A 24,428-nucleotide genomic window follows, 5' to 3' on the forward strand; every position below is an offset into this window, starting at 1 on the left:
TTTGAGGAGAAAATAACTTAACTCTGTTGTATATGCTGCAGACAGACTACTTTTCATTATATCAAAAAATCATTTTTTCAGTGTTGTCCCATGAAGAGATATACTTAAATATTTGAAGAAATGTGAAGGGTGTTTGTTGGTTGTTTTTGTTTTACGGCATATCAACCCTTTCCGGGTTATTTAATGCCGAATCCATAATCACCATATATTTTGTAGGTCGGTAGTTATGTACAATACATCAAGGAGGAGAATGCCCCTGCTTGCACTGTTCCAGGACACCCTTCAGAAAGGTGTAGCACCTGTTACCATCCCTCTTATATTCTGGAGCGTCACCACATGTGCCAGGACCTGAAATTCCTAGGTTAGTGTCTAACGGTGCAGTATTACCACTGGAAGAGATGCACTCTCAGTCTTTGTTAAGACAGGCATCTAAGTAAACGAAAACTGACTGACAAACACAATTTGAACAGTAGATGTAGCATCTAGAGCAGAGGTGGGCAAACTATGGCCAATGGGCCGCATGCGGTCCACCAAAAGAATTCATGCAGCCCTCCAAGTATTGAATATTGAATGCCCAAAAGGATTTTATATTCAGTAATGTAAAAATTAATTGCATTTTTTCTTTGAAATCCTTTTATTTTGTTTATTTTAGATTTCAATCATATTGGAAAATACTATGCGGCCCAGTAAAATTAGAATTTTTTTAATGTGGCCCTTGCACTCAAAAGTTTGCCCCTCCCTCGATCTAGAGGGTCGATGGTGTCATATACATACCCACAGACAACTGATATTTCCAAAAAAAATATGGAGTCTGCATTTTGCATTGGAGTTGTGTTTTGTATTGTATTTTTATATACTTGTGGACTCCTGAACCCCACCCCCACCCCTTCAACAGCTGCCAATGTGAGCGACGACGATCTGGCAAAAAGAAGAAGAGAGAAAGGAGTAGACTATGGAAACAGCATTGAAGTCGGTGATGTTGTCGCAAAAATCACTCTTGGTTCTTGGAATGTATGGACATTACAGGTGTTCCCAGAGGTGTGTGGCCCCCACCAAACCGCCGACCCCCAATGTTGTGTGTACCGTGGTATTTTTCGTACGCTGTGTTCCTTATGGCCTGATCGTCATTTTTCTCACTGGCGACTATCATTGAGAACACATGTGGATCCACAAGAATAAATATTAAAACAAAATAAACATGAAAAACACAACGCCAATGCTTCACATACATATCAGTTGGAATCTGGGTGTGTGTGAAACTATAGTTCAACCCCCGCATACTACCAAGGCTAGGCTCGTTTGTCAGTTGAAATTCGTCTCTATTTCTGTTTCACAGTCAACTCTAAAAACTGTCGATACATGTCACTATCAGCTTCCATCCATCGCAACCGGCAGCTCGATGTCAACTGTCTTCTCTGCGTCGGTATCTGAAGTCGCCCCCACCCCAGCCACCCAGAAGCTGCCCTTTCCTTGTAGTCTGTAGGCTTGTATTGTCATTGTCAAATCTGTAGGCTTGTATTGTCATTGTCAAATCTGTAGGCTTGTATTGTCATTGTCAAATCTGTAGGCTTGTATTGTCATTGTCAAATCTAAAAGGCTCGATCTAAAAATACCTACAGATTCATTGTTTGTTACTTCCTATTTCATTGTAAATTTGGATGAAACTTCCTATCTATTGTTCCCCTCTCAGCACTTAGTGACTCGTGGGTCACCTTCATAGTAGCACACAAAATAACAAATCGGGACCAGAATTTAAGACAACACTTGTTGCTATGGTTTATTAAAAACACAGCATCTCGATTGCTGCTCTCTGTGAAACTCGTCTTGCTGGTTCAAGGCAGTTTGAGGAAGTTGCTGCAGGATATACATTCTTCTTGAGTTGTAGGAAATAATAATAAGCTTGCATATCAGGAGCTTCGCCATCAAAACTGAATTTGCAAAATTTCTTTCTTCTCTTCCTACATCTATTTCCGATCGAATCATGACTCTTAAGCTAGACCTAGACAAGGATATTCCGGTCATGTTTGTAAATTGTTATGCACCAAAGATGTTCAATGCAAAAAAAAAAAAAAAAACGGTTTTTACAATCAACTTTACACTGTCATTGCAAACGACAGACACAAAGCTTCTGACAAGCTCCTGGGCTTGACCTTTACTCCTGATCTGAAATGGAACACATACATCAAATCCATTGGCAAGGTCGCTGGAAAAATGGTGAGATCCTTCTATTGATCCAGTAGATGTCTCGCTGCTGATGCAATTCTCTACCTATATAAGAGCAGGTACGTCCAAGGAGCAGTACTGTTGCCACGTCTAGGCAGGAGCTGCCTTGGCAGAGTTCAAAATAGACTTTGTAGCCTAGTAGGGGAGGCCCTTTTCTCTTCCCTGCAACCTCTTTCTCACAGAAGAGATGTTGCGAGTCTGTCTCTGCTTTACTGTTATTTTCATGGCAAGTGCTCGTCTGAGCTCCAATCTATGGTCCTCCCTCTCCAAACTTTCATGAAAATCACTCATCTAACTGAAAAGACTATCAATAATTTCCCTCACTCTTTATCTGTGCCTAAACCTTAACATAAATTCCATGAACAAAGTTTCTTTCTTAGAATTGTACGCTTGTGGAACTGTCTTCTGTTTGCCTGCTTTCCAGCTTACTACAATATGGTTGTCTTCAAGTCCAACGTAAACAAGTTCTTGATAAGCCGCTCCACTTAAGTTAACAAATTTACTGAATTTCTATTACTAATGATTACTATATTTTCCAATTGACTACTATACATTCTTTAACCCTTATCCTAGAGTGGCCTCTGGGCCTTGATAAAGCAATTAACCAATAAAATTATTAGATGGATAGACTCTGAGCCAGAAAACAGCAGTTCTTCCCCCTTTGTCAGAAATATTGCTCATGGAATGTGAGGACTTAAGGACAAAATAAGGAAAGCAAGAGGTACAAGGTTGTCGAAAGTAAACCCAAGATCCACTTTCTGCTCGGTTTGAAGTAACATGCAGAAATGTAAATGTAATGTGAACTGACATCTCGCTGCTCAACTCCCTACATACTATCTCTATAGATATGGAAGTAAGGAGGCGAGAAGGTTCTCGCCCACTAGATTTCAAAGATGGTTTTGTAATTTGCGAAGTCTAGAAACGGTGCGCTTAGAAGCTTCTCCCCAGATGTGGCGACAGTACTCCATCTTAGGGTGTATTTGGTTTTTGTACAGGTCAATCTCACCATCACAAATACCCTTTTTCAGCAAATAAACTGACGTCAAACATCATGGATGCGTCCACGTTCGAAGGATAGTAATACGTTATATCGTGTTTACGCGAGACATGAAAGACTTTTTGATGACTCAAACTTTTCATACAACTCGTTTCCTGTCTGATCATGCTTTACTTTTACTTTTTTTATGGAAATCGCTCCAGACAAGGCAAGAAACCACTTGATGTAAGGAGCTAAAAAAAAGTAAAAAAAAAAACAAACTTACCAACAATAAATATTAGATGGATAAATTCCACATTGAAAACACTAATTCTCCCCTCTTTATCAGAAAACAGCAGTTCTTCCCCCTTTACCAGAAACATCGCTTATGGAACGTGAGGACTAAAGGACAAAATAAGGAATGAGGCTGCCGAAAGTAAATCCAAGGTCCACTTTCAACTCTCTTTGAAGTAACATGCAGACATGTAAATGTTACATGAACAGACATCTCGCTGCTCAACTCCCTACATAGTATTCCTGTAGATATGGTCCCAAATAGTAGCCTCTTACGTCCAAATAATAATATGCCTTGTTTAGGATGAATAAAGAATAAAATAAATAAAAAAAATTTAAAAAGCTGAGTTTTGACCTTAAAGTGTTATGTTGGTAGTTTTAGCTTCTTGCATCAAATGGCTTCATACCTTGTCTGGAGCGATTTCCATGATAAAAAAAAAAAAATTACCGACCCACGGACTAAATAATCACTCGTTTAGTAATATTAGCCATGCAAACAATATCATCAATACAAAAAAAAAAAAGCTTAATACATAACATAGTAACATAGTTTATGTAATTCTATATCCACAGAAAAACGGTACAGTCTCGTTGACACAACGGTTCTCATTAGATCGCCGAATTTAAGCAACGTTGAGCTTGGTCAATACCAGATGGGTGACCATTTGGGAATACCAAGTACTGTATGTAGGAGGATGTCGGCACCTCTGTGCAAAAACTGCAAAAACCTAAAGCCGTCATCTCCTCTGACAAGAATCTGTTCCGGCAGATACTGCACTTAAGATAATTTGTACCAGTCAATGGAGGGGAAACCCTCTATACTGGGACAATTATTATTTTTGGTAACCAGAGTGCCCCCTTTTTGGGGAGCTGGTTTTTACCTCACATTAAAAACGGCCTTGTGCCTAATTTGCTCAGTGGGGGAGCAAATAAATACCATCTCCTCTGACAAGAATATACATGCGACTGGGGGTAGCTTGTGAATTTGATATTTCCTTGAGACTTTCTCCTTCAGAGGAAGCCGGTTCAAACGGCCTAAGGTGAGTGTCGCTGGCTTACTTATTTTGCTATGTTCACAGCAGTGATTATTACTGTAAATAATCACAGTTGTAATATGACCACACTTGGTCTTTCCTTTGTCCTTTTCCGAGTTGTAGCACACACTGGGTAAAGAAAAAGCATTCCTGACATTACTCCTCTGCCATTTGCCATATACTTACTTGACCCCCCCCCCTCATGCTCTCTCTCTCTCTCTCTCTCTCTCTCTCTCTCTCTCTCTCTCTCTCTCTCTCTCTCTCTCTCTCTCAGACAATGTTTAAGACAGTTGATATTTAAATTCAAAGCATAATGTTTATAATGTGTTTAAATTCAAAGTCATGTTTTCAACGTCTAGTCATATGTCACTTTCGTTGATGGTATAGTGGTTGGCAAGATCTGAGCATACCATTAACATTTCGATCTACGTCTGGTATGTTACGTATAGGATGCACCTAACGGTAACTCTTCATTTAAATTTGAAAGTACATCTTGGGTATGTAGTTACACGTTTCTGACATTAAAAACAACACTACAACTTCATTTTAAAACTTTTATTGAAGAAATCAATTCCGGTAACTTGATTATGTAGTAGAGCTGATATCTATTCAATGTAACTGTGTTCAGCCTTAATCACCATCTCAATACGGGTCTGGAACTGGGAGCATGCTTTTTCCACAAGCACCAGCAGGAGCTCGCCTTGTGTTGTGGGAGGTCATGTTGGTGATGTTCTCGACGTATGAGCAAACGAAGTAGTTCAGTGGATTCAGGTTGGGGAGGAGGGGGGCATTGAAAGAAGGATGCAAAATCATCACACTTCTTTTGGAGCTAAGCCTCGGTCTCTTTGAACTTGTGGGCCAGCACTGAGTTCTGTTGCCACACCCAGGATTTGCCACCTGATTGCACCAGAGGATCACTACAGTACACTCTTCAGCACATCCAGGTAAACTTTGGTGTTGACTTTCAAGCCGACTTCGAAGATGTGAGGTGATATGATGTAACCCTCACTTGAAACTATACCAAAGAACTGTATTGTTTAAAAAAAAAAATCACTATTCGAAAATTTGAAAAATAATGCAATTTAATTTTTTAAATAGAAATGTTTATTAAAATCGATTTTGTACTTGTCGAATTAGGTAATCTGGAAGAAAGAGAGAGCCTGTTTCCTCCGTTTGACTATAGGTGGCGTTACTGTCTGTCCACCCAGTTATGGAAGCACAAAATGTATATAATGGCACCCTTGAAATAAAAATAAATGTTTTTGTTATATTTTAATTTTAAACATGTTTTTTTTTTTTTTTTTTTGCAAACATATTTAAGTTTTATTATTTTTTCAAACATATTTACGTTTTTTTTTTTTTTTTTTTGCAAACATATTTAAGTTTTATTATTTTTTCAAACATATTTAAGTTTTTTTTTTTTTTTCAAACATATTTACGTTTTTTTTTTTTTTTGGTTTTGCAAACATATTTAAGTTTTATTTTTTTTCAAACATATTTAAGTTTTATTTTTTTTTGGTTTTGCAAACATATTTAAGTTTTATTTTTTCAAACATATTTACGTTTTGTTGCTTGTTTTTTTTTTCAAACATGTACATTTTTTTTTTCGTTTTTCATATTTATTTTTTTTTTTTTTTTTTTTGTGGAAACATTTACGTTTCTTTTTTGTTTTTCCAAACACATTTACGTTTTTTCTTTTTTTGCGAACATATTTGTTTTTGTTATTTTTTTTTCAAATATAGTTTTTTTTTTTTGTTTTTTGTTTTTTTTGTAAACATGCGCAATCTATTACGATCTTTTCCGCCAATTAACCCTTGCCAAACCACATAATTGATGCAAGTGATATGTGTTTTCTTGAATATTCCTTAAAGGATGTTCTTTTAGAAACGTAAAAACAACAACAAAAAAAAACCCTAAATATTTGAAAATAAACAAACAACAAAACGTAAATGTTTGGAAAAATAAAACTTAAATATGTTTGTAAAAAAAAAAAAAAAAAAAAAAACTAAATATGTTTGAAAAAAAAATAAAACTGAAATATGTTTGCAAAAAAAAAAACATGTTTAAAATTAAAATATAACAAAAACATTTATTTTTATTTCAAAGGTGCTGTTATATACATTTTGTGCTTCCGTAACTGGGTGGACAGACAGTAACGCCACCTATAGTCAAACGGAGGAAACAGGCTCTCTGTTTCTTCCAGATTACCTCGAATTATTTCAACCAATCTTAAATTCTCTCTCTCTCTCTCTCTCTCTCTCTCTCTCTCTCTCTCTCTCTCTCTCTCTCTCTCTCTCTCTCTCTGTACATATATGTACATGACAAAAAATATCTGTCAGATGCGAACAAAGCAAGCATCTCTTAGCAAGATGATGTTTCTAACAGGAAAGCCTCAACCCACAAAATCTCGAAAAGACAACTGAACCCACGAGACCACACTAAGCTATCATTATTATTTATTTATTTTTTTTTTTTTTGCGTATCCAAATAGAGATTGTTTCGAAAATTAAAAAGTGAGAAGGAGGGGGAGGGACCTAAAAGTTGGAATGACAATCCGTCATGCCCCAAATATTGACGTTGATATTTTTTTCAAACCAGAAGAGGATTAACATAAAAACAGAAAGTCTTAGTTGTGTTCTGCTGGTAGGGAACGGCTTAAGAAGAAGATTGAAAAGCCATTCAATGGCGGCGAATTGTTTTGGATACGTCACCAGCCCCCTACAATGTCACATGAGAATTGAGTAATTTTTGGTTTTTATCTAGAATTCAACCTAGTAATAATAATAATAATAATAATAATAATAATAATAATAATAATAAAAACATAAAATTGGTAAATTTTTACTTAACGTGTTCCTTTAGAATGACGACTTAATACAGGTTTTCGGGTATACCGAAAACGAATATCGCATTTTAATTTTCCGTAAGTAGTTTTCCAGATATTAAGCAATGTAATTTCGCTTTGTTATAAGTGAAAGCCATGGTTATACGCGTAGGCGCGTGCATAGTTTTGGCGGATTATTTTATTTGTGGAAAATTTAAATGTGGTATTCGTTTTCAGCATACCGGAAATCCTTCAAAAGTCGTCATTTTGAATGAAAATGCTATGGTGGAAACCAAGTAAAAATTTACCGAAAACTCTTTATGATCTACATACCCACCACAGATTGGAAATCTCATATTTCAAAAATCACATGAATTGATCAAATATTTATATAATCATTGTTTTACGATTTTTAACAATTAATAGTGTACTGTTGCCATTATAGGACCGATTTTAAAATATCAGTAGTTCGAATTGAGTTGTTTCTCTTTTTTAAATGCTAGACTGGGTGTCCGGCGTTGCTCAGGTGTTTAGAGATGGGTGTTGAGCAAAATAAATAAATAAATAAAAACGTGGTGGTAGACAGGCAGGCATGTTCGAACCCATACTGCGAAGATGGAAAAGAACGTGAAACAAAAAAAACGGGACTCTTTGCCGTTGCGTCCATTGCAAAACTGAAAGTGGCGAAGGTTAAATTAAGGCTAGTCAATCGAAAAGAGGGGATGACTTTTGAAAACATCGGCGAAAAAAGCTGTAGAAAAGTGCCCAGTTGAGGGTGAAGGAATTAATTTTTTTGCCAATTTTTCGATATTTGTCGTTTGAAGGGTCGAGCTTCAAAACGATACCGATCTCGTTAAAATCCGTCGCCTCTGTCGAAAGTTTTATGCATACATACATACATACATGATGATGATTGCAACGTCTTGTCAGACGAGTGCCACACCCTCAGACATTTAAAATCCATGAGCCCAAATGCCTGAGGGAGTATCTATACAAATATGATGTTACAGAGTCTTAGCTTTGTACGACAGCTAAGTCTCTCTCTCGGTTCAAAATGTTGAGATCCAGCAACAAGCAAGAGCAAGATAGCCAGCAACAAATTAAACTGCAGACCAGCTTAATGCGGGTACTGGTCTTCCGCTTTATGGTTTTTTAAATCAGAGATTTGCTTCTCCTAGAAAGGTTGCCTTCACCACGGCTTACGGGAGCCCTCTCCACCCCAACATACATACATACATACATACATACATACATACATACATACATATACTTAAAAAGACAGGTGAGATTTATATTATAGAAGAAGACGGCAGGTCAAAAGCAACGCCTAGCTTCATCCTAAAATTTGATTTTCTTAGTTAAAAAAAACAACAAAAAAAACTACTTGATCAATTTATGTGATTTTTGGAATATGATATTTTCGTTTTGTTACAGATACATACATCATAAAAAAATTTCTGTATTCTTCTTCTTTTTTTTTTTAATTACGTTGAATTCTGGATTTACCCCAAAAGATTCAGTAGTTATTACAAGAAAGAAAAAGTTGCTAATAAGAAATTAAAAATAATTCTTTTTTTGTATGAATCGACTTTGCCATTCTTTCTTTTGATAAATTCTCATCTTCTACAAGTGAGATTTATGTATTACAACGTGCATAATGATTTCCTTCATTTTAAATGTACAGCCGATTTTGAAAAATAATGATTAGTGTTGGGACGATTAATCAGAATCGAAAAAATCAAAACTATTGGCGGTACCAGAATCAGAAATTTTTTTGACGATTTTCCAATTCCACAATACAACTCTTTTATGTCTGTCTGTCTTTTAATTTAATTTTCAACTTCTGGTACCAAAGATAAAATGATGAATGTTTATTTATTTAAAACTACCAGTAAAACTAAAATCTATAGATTCCAGCATAAATGTATTTTTACCATTTAAGAAACTATATTCTCATATTACATGGGTTTTTACGGTAAACCAAAAAATTAAAGAAATAAAAAAATAACAATTCTACAGCTAAATATTTTAAAAAATCGGAATTGGTAATTATATTGGAATCAGAAATTTAGAACAGAATAAGTAATTGTAGTAAAATTTAAAAAAATATCGGAATCATCCATTATTAGTAATAATTTTGTTTTTTTTAATCCAGTTCGATTTTATTGTCTTGATTTTATTCTTTGTTTTTATAATCTATTTCTTTAACGCATAAGTATGACTTCCAGTAAATATGTAGCACGGTGGATGCAGGTTGTGTAAAAATAATGTTAAAACCGGCATTTTTCACACAAGGCTAGAATAAAAAGAAATCGGAAAATTCCATTAGAAATTAAAAGTGGTGTCTGTTCAACAACATTGTCAACCCCAACATTGTTTGCCATAATCTTCTTCTCTTCTGGCAGTGTTCTCGTATTTCTCATTAGTGGCTGCTGAAGAGGCGTACAATGGTTCACAAGTATAAAAATAAAATAAAACAAAAGACTAAAAAGCACAAACTCTGACACATTCTGCAAACATCAGTTGTATTCTGGGTATGTGTGTGACACCATCGATCCTCTACATGCAAAGCTCTACATCTACGATCTGCCGAGGCCATGTTCGTCAGTGCATGCCAGCTCATCTCGCTCTTCTAAAGCTCTCTTGATCTGGTCCAAACACCACTTTAACTACGTTTGATTTGCAGTTGAAACCACTATCAATAATTTCTCCCACTCTTTATCTGTCCCTAAACTTAAACATAGATTCCATGAACAAAGTTTCGTTTTTAGAACCGCACACCTGTGGAACTCTATTCTGTTTTCCAGCTTTCTAGCTGACTACAATATGGTAGTCTTTATGTGCAATGTGAACAAGTTCTTGATGAGCTGTCCCCTTAAATAATCCAAATTCCGACTATTAACAATTACTACGATATTGTCCCATTAACTACCATACACTCTTTAACTCTTATCCTCAAGTGGTCTCCGGGCCTGGATAAGTGGTGAATCCTTTGTAAAAAGAAAAAGAAAAAAGCTGTCCTTCACTGTAACAGTCATAAACTGTCGCAAACCCAAGAGTGTCCACAACTATACTTAACTGTCACAAACTGTCACAAAACTTGTTACCAGCCTTAAAACTAACTTCTAAAATGTATTGATTGATCCTTTTGTTTCCATTACTGCCGCACCTTGATTAACAATCCCATTGTAGTTTTCTTTTGTGTTCCTTGTGAACAACTTCCTCTCCATTGTTCTGCTGATAAACTAATTTCATCCTTCTTTTGTTATATTTTCTGCCGCTATTCTTACTACTTCCCAACACTTGGGGGTGGGGGTGGGGGGTAGGACATCGATAGTATCACATATGTTCAGGAAATTGCAACATAGACAGGAAGTCTGAAGTGACATGTAATGATGAACAGATAAAGTAGCAAAAATTGCCTGGACAGCCCTGTCGGCATTCCCTGGTAGGGCAGTGAGCAATGAACTTACTGCACCCAAAAACCGAGTGGCAAGGCCTGGAAGTGTAGACTTCCTAGGTACTCCCCAGGTAGTATACCTCAGTTTGACAGGTAATGTGCCAGTTCCTGGCCTTGCACATGTAAGACTCACTGTTGAGAATGGATCCTTGACTGGTATTTCTTCACAAGTCTCCAAGCAACCGAAGCAACAATGATGACCACCCTTGAGACAAAAAATATTAAGAGAGCATGACCAAAAGGATTTAAGTGATTCTATTTATAACCAGGGGTCATAGAAACGAATCAATCAGATGCTAAAATCGCTTTATAAAATACTAACAGCGAGACCTGACGTTGCCCGGGATTGAATGATGACCAATGAATTTTTCACACTCCCATATTTTTATTGTCATCGAAATCAGTGAAATCTCCTATTTTTCAATCTAATCGATTGATTGCCTGCTCTACTTGGGGACTTATCGCGATGCACTGGGAGGAAGCTTCACATGCCTCCCAACAATGACTTAGTCCACAATACATTGTAGTCTATATTGCACTGTAGAGAACCTACTGTTGATTTTATAAAATTATTTTTTTATATGTAATGGCTTGAATTTAAGTTTAAAATGAAAAAGTCAAGTATCATAGTTCAATTGTGTTCTAAACAAGAACATTTATTTCGAATGCCTTATCAAAGAAGCTACTGTTGATTTTATATGCCGGGCCTTTCTGCTTGTGTTGTAATAAAACTTCTGAAATGTATCTGTGATGTTCGGCTGTGTAAGGTTTTAACTTTGGCCCAAATCGTCTGTTCTTTTTTTTTTTATTGAATTATTTTGATTATAGATTATTGATACTTATTGAAGACATTCTAATACAAACCTATCTAATAACATTGCCAGATACACAAAGTACCTTTGTATGAAATTACATAAAAATCGACCCAGCTGTTTTTGAGTTGATAGGGAACGAACACACACACACACACACACACACACACACACACACACACAGAGTTTCTTTTATATAATAGTATATATACTAAATCTCTTTGAATTTTCAGTGATAAGTTTGTCTTGACACAAGAAGACCCTATACATTCTGCTGATCCTGACTGGATTAATTCTTTACCTGGAAAAGCTTCTCTTATTAGATTTAAGCTGCCATTTTTTTATGCTTATAACATTTCTCTACTCTATCAAATCTCCAATACTAATGATTACTACGATACTATCCCATTGATTACTGTACACGCAATAACCCTTATCCCTGAGTGGCTTCCGGGCCTTGATAAGTGGTAACCTCCATGTAAAAAAAAAAAAAAGAAGCTCAACACTCACTATTTGGGAAGAATTCTTTTTTAAAGTTATGTCCATTGCTTTAAACCTTCTTAATAAAAACAGAGATTCCTAAATCTCATGAGCATGAGAGTTTGGTTAAGAACTCTAATGCCACACATATTTGAGAATTAAAACCAGATTTCTTCCTCATTTTCAGGTTAGTCTGCTGCGACAACACTGTTTTTTTCTCCTGACAGAAAAGGCACCACAAGAAAATGTAAGTCAGCACATTATCTTTTTACATAACTAATTTGTGCATTTTTATTGTGTAGGAACAATGCAGTTCTGTATGTAATCGTACAACTTACTTGTCCTATTGTCTTTATAGTTTATTGTAGACAAACTATGAATAAATGAAATGTCATTGTCCCCTACAAGACTTTAAACCATCTTTTACTTTCTACACATATACCTAGCTAATGTAACACACGAAGAATAGTAGCAACATTTAACATACTTAGAGAATTAGGCTCTTATTTAGAATTCGAATTAATTTAATAAAATAAAAATACAGAAAAATCTTTATGGTGTACTTACTCATCACGGCACACAAATGTCATATTCCGAAAATTATGTAAATTGATCAAGTAGTTTTTATTTAACTAATAAATTAAAATTTACAATTTTTAGCGATTATTTTGAATAAAAACAAAATTTTAGTAGTCAAGTTGTGTTGCTGTTCTTGAATTTTAATATATTCAAACAGCATGGCGGCTCTCAGCCCTTGTCTTGTAGAAGCATTAGTTAGCTCTGAGTTCTGAGTCTTCTAGAGGCAATAAAACAGGCAATAACAACTAAGATCAATTAACACCAAAATGGTTGATGGAACAAGAATAATCTACTCCCAGTCTCTCTACCTCACCTTGAAACTGTTTTATCTTGTCTCTTCTATCTGGCAACTGGGTCAATCTTCTTATATATAAAAGGCAAAATGGTGTGTGTGTGTGTGTGTGTGTGTGTGTGTGTGTGTGTGTCACAAAAACTTTCAACAGCTATATTGGAACATGATGAAATCGGTAGTCGAATTTTAAAGGTCGGCCTCTCAGATGACAAATATGAAAAATTGGCCAAAAACATTCATTCCTTTACTTTCAGCTGAGCCGTTTTTTCGTAAGGATGGGTCGATTTTTTTTAGTCAATATTTTTGTAAGTCATTGTCTCCTTTCGATCGACTACCCTTAATTCCAACACTTGAGACTTCTGGTTTCGTGATGGACACATCAGCTAAGATGTTACGTATTTTTTCACCTTCTTTCTTCCTTCGTGCCTGCCTGCCTACTACCACATTTTTTTTTAACACCTCTCTCCACCCAGCTGCCTACTGTTGTTTTGATTCCTCCCCCCACCTCTCCACACCTTGCTACTACCACTTTTTTAGACACCTCTTCTCCACACCCGGGCGACGCTAGTATAATATAAAGAAAGAAAGAGAAAATAAAATAAAAAGACCAAATTACTGTTTGAAGTAGTTTCAGTGTTATTTTTGAAACAACAAGAATAAAAAAAGAGATCTTATCTGTCATTCAAATGACCTGCCCAGGACACGTAAGCAGAACAGGACATTCATCTCACACTATGTGGATTTTCTACCCTTTTGCCTTTGTCCACGCTCATGAACTTATTCCAGTACTAACACTGTTATCGTTTCTATCCCTCTTTCATTTGCACGTTAATTAAGATGAATAAATAAAATTCTTTTAAATGTTTTGTCTTTTTATTCTACATTTTGGTGACTCTGAGGTGATCTTCCTATTCTGTGGCTTCTGCTTAGTTATAAAAGGCTTTAACAGATTGGGCAATGGGAAGCTTTCACATTTTCAATAAACCATTTGCTGGCAGTTTTATTTTATTTTTTTAACTTATCTTCACCTAAAGAAGGCATATTGCCACTTGGAACGCAAAGTGGGGGGGGGGGGGCTACTATGTTGGATCATGTTTATCAATGGACTGAGAGGAGTTGAGCAGCGAGATACCTGTTCAAATTATATTTGAACTTCTGCAGGTTAGTACAATATAATAATTTAATATATTCAAACAGCATGGCGGCTCTCAGCCCTTGTCTTGTAGAAGCATTAGTTAGCTCTGAGTACTGAGTCTTCTAGAGGCAATACAACAGGCAATAACAACTAAGATCAATTAACACCAAAATGGTTGATGGAACAAGAATAATCTACTCCCAGTCTCTCTACCTCACCTTGAAACTGAGCAGCGAGATACCTGCTCAAATTATATTTGAACTTCTGCAGGTTAGTACAATCACAGAAGCAGGAACCCAGGAAGGCAATTCCAAAGTCTAGCAGTTTAAGAAAAAAAAAAATTAGATTAGAAGACTTTCCAGCGTCTAGGGACCTCAACAGTAAAGTATTGGGATCTTGTTGCTTTTCGGGTCCGTTGGAAGTATGTACGTCAAACTCAAGTCACCTTTTGTCAACCTAGATAGAATGCCAAGTCACCTTTTGTCAATCTAGATAGAATGCACCGGAAATTAGGGGTGACACTGAATTGTGGGGTAGGCTTCCGGTTGACGACGACATGTGAGAGTTGGTTTTGGGGTGCAGATGGAACAGACAGGAGATTAGAGTTTCTCCGCGGCAACCAGGGTCCAGATATAGGCTTGAATTGAATTGAAGCTTCAAATCCGTCTTGTGTTATTGATGCATCAGCAGCAGTGACCACTCCCCACGAGATGGCAGACCAACGTCCAAGAAGATACCCGATGGACAAGGCAAGCAGGTATGTACGATTATGTTATTGCACGTACACGTCGAGATCTTCCAAGGCAAAAGAACGATGCAAGGATAGATTCATTCCCGACTTGATTTAAATGGAGTTTGTCTACCCCTTTTACACACATATTCGACACTAGGCGGCGCTTTATTAGTATCACTATTTGAAAAGTTTTCTAAAGAATAACGTTGACATATTTTTTTTTGTGTGTGTGTGTGTGTGTGTGTGTGTGTGTGTTCTTTTGCAAAAGAACGCGTTTGATTCAAAATTGAAGAATGCGTTCATTTAAAGGAAAATAGCAAGCGAACCACAAACCGCAAATTGACAACAACAAATTCCAATAATACTTTTTAACAGTAATATTATATGTTTAATAAAACACAATCAAATTAAAAATATAACTTAAAAACAGAATAGATATGATTAATATTAACATTTGCCTCTAATAAAAAAAGAAAATATTCTAAATTCATAACTTATCTACTAAAAGCGTCCGTCTTCAGTGTATAACTATTAAGGATCGTCTTAGTTTGATAGAGCTCTGCTTTCAACAAAATTTAAAAAAAAAAAAAAAAACGTCGTAACGTGCAATCGTTCGGCAGTTGGACTAATGTGTCGTTTTAAGGGATACGAGGTGCAGGGGGAGGGTCAGAGAAAAGAATTGTCGGATCTATTTATGCTATAATTAGAATCAACTTGATAGATAAAATGACCACATTCTTGGACTAGAAAAACTCTACATTTAATAAAATACAAATAAAAAATATAAATTAACAACTGAAATCAATATGATTAATATTAACATTTGCATTTAATAATAAAAAAATAAATAAATATCGCCAATTCACAACTTATCTCCGTGACTTATTACCAACAGCTCTTACATCAAAAAGATATACGAAACTTTTGGACGGGCCTATTTTACGGAGGTCGTTGACAAGATCTCAATAATCTGTGGAAACGACTTTTTGTAAACAAATATGTTTAGTTTTTTAATTATCAACATTCCAAATGTTGTCCAATTGCTTCAAAGTAATCGGCATTTATCCAATAAAAATATCTATTTTCTAAAATGAGAGCAGAAAGATGGAAGTTTTTCCTAGAAAAAAAAAACCCACCTAAACAAAATAAAACAAAACAAAAATAATTAAACAATTTTCTTTTTTAATAAAACTTTTTAGTGGTTCTACAAAATTTGAATCGAACCAAACTGAATTTTGCCAAACAAAACATAAAACGTAGATTAGGATTAGTGTAGAGTTAGATTAGGGTTATTTTAGGGTTAGGTTAGGGTTATTTTAGGGCTAAGTTAGAATTATTTTAGGTTTGGATTAGAGTTAGGTTAGGGTTATTTTAGGGTTAGGTTAGGATTATTTTAGGGCTAAGTTAGAATTATTAAAAAAACAGTTTAGTTACGATTCTGAAGAAGTAACATATTTTTCATTAATGTGATTGTGTATTTAAAACGTTATTTGTTTTGTTTTGTTTTAGCATAATGTTTTTTGTTTTTTTCACCAAACTGTCCTTGGAAGAAAAAACGTATAAATATGAAAAGAAATGTTTCAGATTTTGAACCTAGTGTCCTTCAGTTTGAAAGATGGCTTTTTATTCCCAGGGTGGAATAACACACTGCACTATAAAATGTAAGACTTATTATTCAGGTTTGATATAAAACAAAACAGCCTTGACCCAGTCATTCTTCCATGAATAGGACTCGTTAAAACGACATATATATATATATATATATATATATATATATATATATATATATATATATATATATATATATATATATATATATATATATATATTCACAGCCAACAAATAACATCTCAAATTCTTTATTTGGTAGGGAAAGAATGAGTAAACTTCAAAATTTCTTTGTTTTTTTTTTTTTTGTTTTTTTTTTGTGTTTTTCTTTCTTTTTTTGTAAGCTAATGCATGAAAAATAGATGTTATAAACTTTAAGAGAAAAGTTTCAAATTACTTATTGCAGACCCCCCCTCTCTATCTCACACACACACGCACACACATTTGTTGTACTCTGTCAGGTCAGTAATGTCATGAATATTGTTTTGGCAACTCCCAAAAGATTTTAAGATTTCATTTGCAACAACCCAACCAGCATTTATTTATAAAGATCAGACTTTTATTTATTTATGGACGACCCTAATAGCCCTCTCTCTCTCTCTCTCTCTCTCTCTCTCTCTCTCTATATATATATATATATATATATATATATATATATATAGTATGCTTATTATACAGGGTGAGTCACGGGAAACGGATTTTTTTTTTTAACATAACATAACAACAAACTAAATGGCATCTTAAGCAGGTTTAAGGATTACCTTCCTCACTCCCTATTCTTTACTCAAGGAAAGCAAGGAGCATTCTAAAAAACATCCGTTTCCCATGACTCACCCCGTATAATAAACACTGTTGGTTGCATATGTGCATACATGTTTCAGTGGAATCTCAATTTAAAGAGACCCACCTCATCAGACCGAAAAAGAGCGACACTCGATCTGGTGAAGTGGGTCTCTCTAAACTGAGATTCCACTGAAACATGTACGCACATATGTAACCAACAATGTGTGTAAGTTTGTAGTAGAAACGTGCGTTCGTGTGTATGAACGGGCGTAAAAGATTAGACGCAGCGGCGTAAGAAGAAGAGTTTATTTATGTATCGTAATGAAGTCCGATTGTGATGCTGGATTATTTGTGTTTCATCTTAGTTGAACCTCGGGGCCCCGGAGGGTGGGTGAGTTCTGTTGAGTTCCAAGAGAGAAGTTGGGGACAGGTCCGTTATACATGGGGTTGTTGTCAGTCGAAGATCCAGGAAAAAAGAGAGAGAGTGTCTCCATGATTTAACCATTATAAACTCGGTCACATGACTGAAAGCTGGTTTCTGATTGGACAAGCCAGAAAGGAAGTATATTTAAAATCTCGAGCTGCAAGAATTCGCTCCTGCTTGTGTTCACTGCAATTCTGTCTGCTACAAATTTTATGCATCAAATAAATTCATAGCTGAAACATGTATGCACACATGTAGCTAAAATAAAAAAAATATATTTTTGTTATAGGATAGGCTGATCTATCGATTTTAGTAATAATGAACGTACCAAGAGACATCTAAATGTTGTGGAGGCGGTCAGTGGCGTTCATTTGCCACTTGGCTGTGATCATGAACACATGTCATTTGAGGTTTAAGACTGTCCATTTTAGCGATCTTTTATCTGGTGAGCTGAGGCATTCGTTCTGGAGGTCCATCATCCCGGGTCTTGCATCCTCTCTTTGGTGTGGCATAAGTTTATTGTTTACTGCCTGAGGTGCCCCGACTGGAAATACTGACGAGGTTGGCCAGGCAATTTTTAAAAGGCCAGAGTTCTTCATCTTTTGGGGGCACTGGCTTGACTCTTCCCACCTTCCTAACCGTGTGTCACATCTTCCTGCAGTGGAAAGGAATTCGATACCATCGATTCATGGCAGTTATTACTTCCAAATCATGGTGTGTACTTCTGTAAGAATATTTTTGTTGATACACTTTTTGTTATTTATGTCACTTTGATTGTCGTGATTATTACCATCCTGCAAGCCCGTGACTAAATATAAAAAAATATACACTATATACTCTAGCATATTTTTTATGACATTACAAAACATTTAGTGCTCCAGCCACATTCCCTACCGTTTGAGCTATCGACAGATAGATAAGAAAGATTTAAAATTAAACCACTTCAAGCTATGAATGAATTTGCGCAAAAGTAACAGAAATATGTCCGTAAGATGAAATGAACATTTTGCATTTCAACTTGCCGACATATTTCTGTACGCGATATTAATCCAAACAAAGATTTTACTCATTCTAAACCATCCTTGGTGTATGATTACTATTTCCTGTCAATTTCAGTGTTATGTGACCAGTAGTTTAAAGTTTATCAGTTAAATATTTACACACAGACACACACACATACATACATTTTTTCTATTATTTTATTCATATAAAACTAGTCTGGGTGCTCGGTGTTACCTGGGTGTTTGGAGGTGTCTGTTGAGCAAAAAAAAAAAAGAAAAGAGTGGTAGTAGGTAGGCAGGCTCGAACCCGTGAATGTGGATAGAGGTGTTAAAAAATATGGTAGTAGCGTGGGGAGGGAATCAAAACAACAGTAGGCAGCCAGGGTGAAGAGAGGTGTACAAAAAAAAAAGTGGTAGTAGGCAGGCAGGCTTGAACCTGTGATGCAAAGGCGGAAAAGAAAGTGAAAGAAAATCTGACGTCTTAGCCGATGTCTCCATGATGCGACCGGAAGTCAAAAGCGTTGAAATTAGCCAAAGTCAATCCAACGGTGATGATGACTTGCTAAAATGTTGGCGAAAAAAATCGACCTCTCCTTGTACAAAACGGCCGAGTTTAGGGTGAAGGAATTAATGATTTGGGCCAATTGTTTTATATTTGTCATTCGAGACGTCGAGCTTCAAAATGATACCAATCTTGTCAGGATTTGTTGCCTCTATTGGAAGTTTTTGCGAAACATACATACATACATACATACATACATACATACATACATACCTGCTTGGAATCCTTCTCGTTGGCTGTAAGTATTCATTAGGCTTGCAAGATTAAGATTTTAGCCCAGAGCAGCAATGCTCAGTGATTGCATACAAAGTCAGGAGAGATTTTGTCCAGAACACATGACAAAATGCCCGTTGCACATACGCTAAAGCAATATTGTTATACTCACTCTGTGTGTGATACTATGGACATCCCCTATCCCTGAGTGTTAGGAAGTCATTCAAACAAAGTTGATTAGCAAAACAAAATTATAGGAAGTGAGGTTAATAGAAAGATGAGGGCAGTGGTTTACCAAGGCACACAAAGGCGATTGGAAATAGGATTGTGGCAATCACTCGGACAAAAACCGGACAATAGAGATCAATATGTTTTTTTAATTTTTTTTTTTTTATTACATTTTCACCCCAAACAAGGCATATTGCCACTTTGGTGTAGGGGGCTACTATCAGGGGCATTGTTCTTGGCCTTCGGGACAAGATCAAAGTGTAGTATCTGTTCTTCAGATGCTGCACTTCTATTTCTTGTTCTCTTTCGGTGGAGGAGAAATCCTTCACGACTGAGACAATTTTTATTTTTGTACCTTTTCTCCACGTTAAAAAACGACCCTGGTGTCTAACTCTGTCCCGTGGGGAGGCATAGTAAATAGGTACTATCAGGGGCAATGGGGCTCTAAAAAGGGTCCTGTTGTGTAATGTGTATGAATATGTTCAATAGCGACGTACATGTTGAATAGTTGGTTTTATATTTTATCTGTATATTCATGTACGTGTAAATGCGTGGATATGTATATACATAGTATCATTCAGTTGATTGTCTAATGTGTATATTTTAACATTTATGCAACAGTTCTAACAGGATTCGATTGATGTGGACGTATCAAAACAGTTGTAGGCAAACAGTTCTTTCCAACAGGTGTAAATAACACAACACATACTTGAATTATTTACGAACATTTATTTTCATGATTTCGGCCAACATCTTCAAAGATTACAACGTCTTTACATCTTGGCTGAGGAAACGCTGCTCCCTGCGTCATGGAAAGACCAACTCCCCCTTTGAGTCGTCCGTCCTCTCTGATGTCCAGCTAATGATTGATTAGAATCTCCCCAAATCTACATCTCATTACGTGTCTCAGACTAACAGCTGATGTAACCTCAATCTAGTTATTTGTTCATGCAAACCAAAAATCATGTTTACATCTATCTTCTGTGTTCACATTCCTTTGTAGCGATATTATTATTTCCTATCAATTACTTTTTCCAATCTAATTGTTTATTTTTCTAATCATAATAATTGGCCCTGCTTGCCACAGTTGACACAGATACTATACTATGATCACAGCCAAAGGGTCACAATATTACAAATATATTTAGAGTTAGTTTACGGACAGTTTAGAAGTGGAGGTGAGTTTTGTGACAGTTGACGACAGCTGTGGTTCAGAGCAGATGGGGAGGTGAATTGATTGACTGACAAACATGACCTTGGGGGAAAACTACAATCTGAACGTTAATGTTTAGAGGGTCGATGACGTCACACACATACCCAGAGCACAACTGATATCTGCAGAATGTGTTGAAGCTTTTTGGTTCTCTTTTTTTTTTTTAACTTGTAAGTCAGTGCATGCTCTCATCAGTCACCAATGTGAGAAACGATTGACATGGCCGGCACGAGAAGAAACGATGAAGAAGAAAACCACAGCACACAGCATCGGGATCCGCGATTGTTGTCTAATGGGGAAGCACATGGTTTCACATATGAATTTGCGGTTCTGCAACTGACATGTTCTTACTTACTGCATGCAGATGGAGAGATGGCCAGAGGGTGATTCTGATTTTGACCCTCCTGGATTTTCACCAGTCTCGTTAGCTGAAAATTACTTTGGAATTGGCATTTAAAAGTTTCTGATATCAGATTCAAATTTCAAATCGACATGTTAACATCTTTGTATTATTTCGATTCTTCGGACTACTGTTCTCAACGTTTCGGTTGATGTAACCTTCGGCCTTCTTCAACTATTCTATGAAATGTGTCATATGTTTTGCATTGTTTATTTTTTTTACTTGATCTCTTAGCAGTTGCATATGTGTGAGAGATGATGACACGTCAAAAGAAGAATAGAAGATTCTTTCCATGGCAAGTGCTCGTTTGAGCTCGAATCTCTGGTCCCTCCTCTCCAATCTTTCACGAAAAACACCTGTCCAGCTGAAACCACTGTCAATAATTTTCTCTACTCTTTATCTGTGCCTAAATCAAAACGTAGATTCCATGAACAAAGCTTCTTTCTTAAAAGTGCACGCCTGTGGAACTCTCTTCCATTTGCTTGTTTCCCACCTGACTACAACTTGGATGTCTTCAAGTCCAACATAAACAAATTCCTGATAAACCGCACCCTTAAGTAAGACACTTTATCAAATCTCCATTATTAACAATTACTACAATATTATCCCATTGATTATTGTACACGCAATAACTCTTATCCCTGAGTGAAAAAGAAGAGAACCATGACACACAGCCTTAGGTTGGTGATTTTCTAGAAGGGAAGCACATTGCTTCACAAGTACGCGTCATGATTCTGGGGCCATAACTGCCACAAATCACAGTATTTACTTCCTTCCTATTGCAAGAAGATATGACACAAAAGCAGAAGGTAGAGAGAATCAAGCCAGCGCTGCTAAAGGAAGACACGCTAAGGGTGTGGAGTCTGTGATCCAACGTTTGAATTCAACTTGTAAAATTTCATAAAGTCTGACTTCAGTTCTGATCCAGATGCATGCAATTCATTTAATACATCACATGTGGAAAAAACAAAGTACAACAGAGCACTAACAGACAATATTTGTTTATCTGGAAAAGTGAAAGCTAGTCAGAGATACGTCTTTGACAATCAGTCTGGTAAAAGCTTTGTTGATGCCCATCTATCGGATGTTTCTGTTCAGTCCTCGGAGGTCAATTTTCCCGGGCTCTATACTTTTCTCTAAAATCAACCGAGAACCACATCACTCTATATAAAAGCATACAAGATATCAACAGATACACACTTGAGAGTCAGAACAATGAAAAGAATATGCTGTTGTCCTAGCTCTAATCATGAGGCAGGAGTAAAAGAAGTACACGTTCCTGATGAAAACCATCATTCTGAAGAGGCTCCACAATTGCGAAGAAGCACCCAATAGTGACAACCACCACCGGGATGCTGCCTGTGTGATTATGGTCTCAGTCTTCACTTTTTATCTCACTTTTTTTCCGTCTTTTATTTCAGGTTTTTCAAGGCTGTTCCTTGTGCTCCGACAATCATCTGTATCATGGTGATTTTCTTAATGGCCCATATCCCCCACCCCCAGCGAGTTCTCTGACATTTGCTTTGTTTTTCTGCCTCCTTAGATCTTTAGTCTTTGATCTGCTGGGATGGTGAAATCTACAATTTGGCAGATTTTTCCCCCCTCTTGTTGGCTATTATCATGTACGGCCTCCTTGCATGTATGACTGTTTTATTGTTATTGTTCTTCTTCTTATTATTATTATTAGACATTTTAGCCGTTAAAAATAGAGAAAAGTTGTAGTTTGCTAATTTAGAATGAATGCTTTTTGCCAAACTTCTAAAGTAAATGTGGTGGTATTGTGGTGACTAATCCTTATTAATACCTATTAATCCCTAAATGTGCATCGGATGGATAGCATAATATTTTGTTGCGCCTTATTATAACAAAGGTCCATACAAAATTTCAGCCAGATCGGCTCCGTAGTTTCTGAGAAAAGTAAAATGGATATCACAAAGATAAACCAAGAGTAATATAACATAGATTATTATTAGTAGTAGCAGTAGCAGCAATAGTAGCAGTAGTAGTAGTAGTAGTAGTAGTAGTAGTAGTAGTAGTAGGAGGAGGAGGAGGCAGAGGACTGGTAATAATAGAAATTCAACTTTCCCATGGAAAGCCTATTATGTGGAGGTTGCTTCATTCCAAATGCCTTGGAATTTTGCCCAATAGTTAAAATTGGATAATTCTCTTTATTTTATTTATTTTATTTTTTTTTGTGATTAAAAAAATAATGCATCGGTTTGTTTATCAAGAGTGGCCTCCTCCTGTTCTGGTGTTATGCATCCCTATTTCTCTTTTGGAACAGAATCCATATTTATTTTCCTCCCCCATGACGGCAAAGTTAGATTCAATGTTGGTTTTTAAAATGGAAAAAATCCGGCTCCTAAAAAAAGGGGCATTCTGAAATGAGACCAAAACCAAAATTGCCTCAGTCTTGAAGGATTTCTCCTTCACTAACTGATGCTACACTTTAGAATATTTATTTGCTGTAAAGTAAAATGATACAGTGTAACAAGTTAGGCACAAGGTCATCTGAAAACTGAGAACTCAGGAAATGGACTTTGATTCTTTGTTACTGAAATCTGTTATAGTCAAGACCAGAAAAGATGCTGCACTTTGGTTAAAATTTTTCCAGATGAAATTTCTAAAGTTTATTTAATCCCTAAAAATCCGCATCTCATTAAAGTAACCCAAATAGAAAAAGATTATCTATATAGCGTAACCTATTTATTTATTAATTTATTTAGTGATGGGGTGATTCCAATATTTTTCTCGATACTGTGGAAATTATCAATTCCAATTTCAATTCTAAAATCGCTAAAATAAATAGAAATTTAGAGGTGGAGAAGGCAACAGTGTGTAACCACGCGCTTCTATGCTCAACAACAATCGCCAATCCCAATGCTGTGTACCGTGGATTCCTTCTCTTTCATCTTCTATTCTGGACGTATCACTGGTGACTGCCCAGGAGGTGAGCACAAGTAAAATAATAAATAAATAAATAAATAAATAAACAATCCAAGAAAAAAAAGAAGATGATGTTTGCTGGCAAGAATGATATATTCTGTGAATGTGTGTGTGTGTGACACCATCATTAAAAATCTAGAAGTGTAAGCCATGTTTAGTTTCAGAACAGTTTCCGATGGTTCATTGTTCTACACAAGTCTTGGGAGGC

General features: G+C 36.1%; 1 protein-coding gene across 5 annotated transcripts in view; it reads left to right on the plus strand.

The window, feature by feature from the left end:
- LOC145263189 (uncharacterized) overlaps positions 1-24,428 on the plus strand; it is a 281,188-nt gene that overhangs the window by 114,482 nt on the left and 142,278 nt on the right. For 4 of the 5 annotated variants that reach the window (XM_080120250.1, XM_080120252.1, XM_080120247.1 and 1 more), the window contains exon 2: positions 12,291-12,350. The gene's annotated coding sequence lies outside the window, so the exon portion shown is untranslated. Of the gene's footprint in view, positions 1-4,455; positions 4,534-12,290; positions 12,351-24,428 lie in introns of those variants that run through there. The other variant, XM_080120251.1, reaches the window with a different exon arrangement.

This window comes from Euprymna scolopes, chromosome 38 (genome assembly GCF_053919585.1).
Source record: "Euprymna scolopes isolate OS-2025 chromosome 38, ASM5391958v1, whole genome shotgun sequence".
Lineage (NCBI taxonomy): Eukaryota > Metazoa > Mollusca > Cephalopoda > Sepiida > Sepiolidae > Euprymna > Euprymna scolopes.